The sequence below is a fragment of the Ochotona curzoniae genome, unplaced genomic scaffold, assembly GCF_017591425.1.
Source record: "Ochotona curzoniae isolate NIBS_2020 unplaced genomic scaffold, NIBS_Ocur_1.0 contig_4895, whole genome shotgun sequence".
NCBI classification, from domain to species: Eukaryota; Metazoa; Chordata; class Mammalia; order Lagomorpha; family Ochotonidae; genus Ochotona; species Ochotona curzoniae.
In genome coordinates, this window is record NW_024466413.1 from 949,441 (window position 1) to 954,223 (window position 4,783).

The 4,783-nt window shown below is 54.6% G+C and overlaps 1 pseudogene; it reads right to left on the minus strand.

Annotated features, from left to right (window-relative positions):
* Positions 1 to 3,728: 3,728 nt before the first annotated feature.
* Positions 3,729 to 4,163, minus strand: LOC121161856 (annotated as a pseudogene).
* Between the last annotated feature and the right edge of the window lie 620 nt (positions 4,164 to 4,783).

Genomic DNA, 4,783 nt, shown 5'->3' on the forward strand with positions numbered 1-4,783 from the left:
CCTGTGTGTGTATCTGCGTCTAAATTCCCTCATTAGGATATCAGTCATGTGGGATTAGGGGTCCACCTGTCGCAGCCTGACTTCATTTGAATTATTTCCATCAGCAAGTACCTGATTTCCAAATACAATCCCATTCTGGGGCATTTAGGAGTTATAGCTTCAACATAAACACTCTAGCGTGACCTGATTCAGCCTGCAATGGCAAAGAATTAATTAAAGAGCTACAATGCCAAAGAGGAGGGTGGAGTGGGGAGCCTCAGGAGGACCTCCTGCACTGGATCTGGGGACATAAGCCAGTCCCAACAGCACAGCAGGGAACCCTGTGCTTTCTGGCAACCGAGAGCTCTGCGGCAGCTGACCAAGCTAGAACTGTGGAGGAGGTGCAGCCAGGGCAGACGATGCCACTTGAACTACGAAAAAGCAGGCGGTGGGGGAGATATCCTATAGCCTCTTTAATGTCTTCTCTTCCTTGGTTCCGCACTGACCATCCCTACTGGATGTCAGTGACCAGGACCCAAACTCCCCACAGCTCAGCTGAAGACATCAAGCAAGGTGTGAGTCTGAGAGCCAACAGCCCCCAGCAGTGTCTTCACCCTGCCTCTCAATGCCCCGGGGAGGGATGGGCAAGGACACCCAGGCCACAGCCACTGGGTGGCTCACCCAAGGTTCCCACGGTCAGGTTGTCCTGGGGGGCACTCCACCTCCTGTCTGCTCGCTGGGAGACAGGCTCCTTTTCACAGCCTCCATCAGCCACAGGAGCGCAGGACTGCGTGACATCCATGTCTCCATCCCTCTGGGACTCGGTGCTGTGTCTGGCATACAATAGACGCAATAGCTATTCGCTGGACTATAAATGGCAGTGAGTCATTGTGAGGGAGCAGCAGCCGGCAGCAGGTGGCCTGGAATGCTGAGCAGAGGGAGGCCACGTTAGCCGTGGCGTTTTCTGGGGGTGGACCGTGGGGCCGGAGTGAGTCCTGCGGGGGATGAGGGAGACCGATCCTCCCAGCCTGCATGGCTGCACTCGCCCCTGCTCCGCGATGACTCAGCCAGCCCCTTCCCACCTCCTCAGCACAGCCTTTCCTCCCTCCACATCCAAATCAGGGCTGTCCTGAAGCAGAAGATGGAAACTCAAACTTACAAAGAGACCAGGAAAGGACTGAAAATGAGGAAGAAGACACAGCAGAAATGCCAGCTTGTAGACAGGGGTGCAACGGGGGTGGCACTAACTGTGGTGCATGGAGATGCACCTGCTCGTGTGTGTGTGTGTGTGTGTGTGTGTGTGTGTGTGGCAGCAACAGGGGGTTGCTCTCAGCCGCAGTGGCAGGATCCTGTGGATGTGTGTGTGTGCTCTGAGGGGGGTCTTAGGGAGCCAGTCTGCATTTGTGACCTTGAGCATGAAACTGTAAACATGATGGTAATTAATGTGGATGTGTTAAGTACCAACAGGCAGCAGAAGCGATAACAGTGATAACGATTGGCATCCAGGCCAGGCCCAACCTGTAGGCACCAGCTGTCCTTCTCCCCTGAGAAACGGCCGCGGCTGGCCTTAAGCTCGGTGTCTGAGTGAGCCTGGCAGATCGTGGCGTCTCACTTGGAGGGTAAGAGAGAGAGGAAGCTCCTTGAGAGTGGAGCCCTGGCTGCGGTGCTAGCAAGCTCCCAGCTGTTCCCCGCTCGTGGAGGCCGGCTTCCATACTCCAGGGACTGAAGCGCTGGCCCTAGGGACGTTGGTCTCTTGGCTGTTTGCAGATTTCTACGTGTTCTCTTCCTGTTGCTCAGCCTCGGGCTCAGCAGGATAGCTGGCCTGGCATCAAGGAGGGAGGGGGTCGGGCCGGGAAGAGTGAATTAGAGCAGTGATGAGGTGGGAGGGGACTGAGTCTGGGGGCAACCGTGGCCATCCCCTTGCCCACAGGGGTGGCTCTCAGACCTCCAAGTGGAAGCCTGATACTGCAGAGCAGATCTAAGGACCAGCCCTAAGCCACTGCCAAGCGAGTGGCACTTACACAGGGTGTGAACCACACCCTGTCAGGGCGGGGCAGGGCAGGGCAGAGGGTCATGGCACCACTCGGTAGGGCACACCACAGCACCAACGAACTGTTCGCTTCTGGAATTTCTCATTGAATATTTTGAGACTCCATGGACTGAAGTGACAAGTTACAGACAGTTAAACAGGCTTAAGGGGTGGTGCAGTGGGGAACCCCTGCTGCCCCTTCTGGGTGCACTGCGCCTGTTCCCCATCCAGGCTTAAGGGGTGGTGCAGTGGGGGACCCCTGCTGCCCCCTCTGGGTGCACCGCGCCTGCTCCTGCCCAGGCTGTCCTGAGCGGCCCTCACAGTAACCACAAGTTAGGAACAGAATAGGACTTGAAAGTGCTGAGAGGGTGGGTTTGGCTCAAGGACACAGTTTTAAAGTTTATCACCTTGGCATTTTTTTCTCTACTAATTTTTGATAATTTTCTGTTTTTATTTCGTATCCATCTCTTTCCTCTCTAAAGACACTTTAAGTGTACCTAAGGTTGTTAGCAGACGCCACAGTTGTTGCACTTCGGGCAACGCGCACAGGCCCTCTGCAAGTCACATGGCTGGATCTGTGTCTGCGCGTCCTGCAATGCCTTTTCTCAAGGATGGCTCATGGGATCGTGGCACTTGCACAAAGTTAGCTCTTCCAATACCGCCTCCTCCACTCACCCTTGTCAGGCTGGAAGCAGGGGAGAGCCAGTGAGCAGACGGGGAGTGGCTAGGTATGGCTGGGTTCCTGCGGGTGTGCCCTGTGAGTCCCTATACGGCACAGACAAGCCGTGGGGTCTCTTCTGCAGGAAGTAGCCCTTTGGAGGAGGACTTGGTGCTGGGGTTTGCCTGTGCAGCCTTGGGAGCCCATGAGGCCCAGCAGAGGGCCTCAAGCTGTGGCCGGGTAGGAAAGGGCCCTGGCATGTGGGCAGAGCATTAACCTGAAGATGAAAACCCACTGTTCCCTCCAGAAGTAATTAACCCAGCCACTTTCGAGGGCCGCTGGACAGGCAGTCTGGGAGGCCCGAGAGTTCTCTCTGTGGCGGGCCCTGTCACGTCCACACCCTTAGCCTCACTGTCCCCACCTGCCTCACACCTGCCCGAGGGCTCTTGCCCCCTGCGGGGGAAGGCATGGTCCACTCCTCCCTCTTGGCTGTGCAGCTGGAGTACAACTAGGCAAGCTTGTGCTTCTCCCAGCAACCCTTACGATATGGGTACCTCTGCTGTGGTCAGAAGGTTGTGTCCTCAAAGCCCCTTATGCTGAAGGTGTAGTCCCGGGGCACAGGAGCTGTAGGGGAGCGGCCTTGTGGGAGGACCTCAGGCCGCCAGGGTCAGCACAGCCCATGCCAGAACGCAGGGCCGGTGTTCCTGGCTCTGAAGAAGGCTGCTGTGCAACTGGAGCTCAGGGCTTTCTCTGTGGTTCTCCAGCAGCTCCAGTCAGGGCCAAAGGCTGCCCCCTGCTGCTCAATCTCTGAACTCCACAACTGGGAGCAAAATAAGCCTTTTTCTTTCTACCTAGTAGCCTTGAGAAATTCATGTCCGTGGAAAGACAAAACCTAATACGCTACTTTTTAGCTTCATCCAGAACATTTCTAATAATGCAGAACAAAAACTTGTTCATCTGCAGTCCAAATACGCAACAGGTTGGAAAACAACAATAGGAAAATAAAAGCCAATGTAAAAACATTAAAACACTAGAACATTCTGGTCTCCCATGGCTCGGATTTTACAGTCTTCTTATGGCATCACTGATGTCAGAAATCCGTTCCTGCAGCTGGCTCTGCTGCTCTGGGTTGAAGGAAATGCCTTTTCTTCCTGGTTACCTTTCACCTTCTGAATCCATCCAACATTCTAGAATATAATTCTAGAACTTTCCCTTTGAAGTCTCAATACCGAGGCACCTCCTTTCCCAGTCTGAGTATACTGTGGTCCTGCTGCTCTGCAGGGAGAAGACTCGGACACCCAGGTCCCTCCTTTCCCAGTCTGAGCACGCTGTGGTCCCTGCTGCCGTGCGGGGAGAGGAGTCGGGAGGTCTCGCTGTCTTCTGCTTCTCCACAGGCTTTTCCTGAGCAACTTGCATTTTCCTCTTGAACTTATTGTCCACTTCACTGTCAGAATCTGCCAGCCGAGCTTGAAGACACTCCTGTTTTGACTCTGGCATGAGTGCACTCTAGCCGCCCAGCAGCCTCCGCCTCACTCGGTGCCTCACTTGTGACTGACGAACAATACACTATTTTTTTTTAAAGCAGTCTATTTGTTTATTTGAAAAGCAGAAAGAGAGAGAAAGAAGGAGAGAGATGTTCCACCTACTGGCTCACTCCCCAAATGGCCAAAGATTTGGATTAGTTCAAAGTCAGGAATCAGGAACTCTGGGTCTCCCATGTGAACAGTGGGCGCCCGAGAACTTGGGCCATCACCTTCTGCCTCCCAGAGTACCCATGAGCAGGAAGTTGGAATCTGGACCAGAGCTGGGCGTGCAACCTGGGCGCTCTGGCATGGGCTGTGCTGTCCTCCTTGGCATCTTATGAACTGGTTAGACCCCTGCCCCCCACACACTGCTTCAGGCAAGTTTGTTGATGTAAGGTTCCAGGAACTGGTCAGAGCTTGAGCGAGTGGGTCCACTTTAGAGGAGCCCTCTTTAGGAAATAAAACCCCAGGCATCTTCCTTAGCGGCTGTCCGCCCCACAGCCCCTTCTAGCCTCTTTCCTGGCTCTGTCTGCTAAGGCAGCCCAGGAAACCATGTGACCCAGCTTTTCCAGAAAGGTCGAAGGGGCTCTCTGC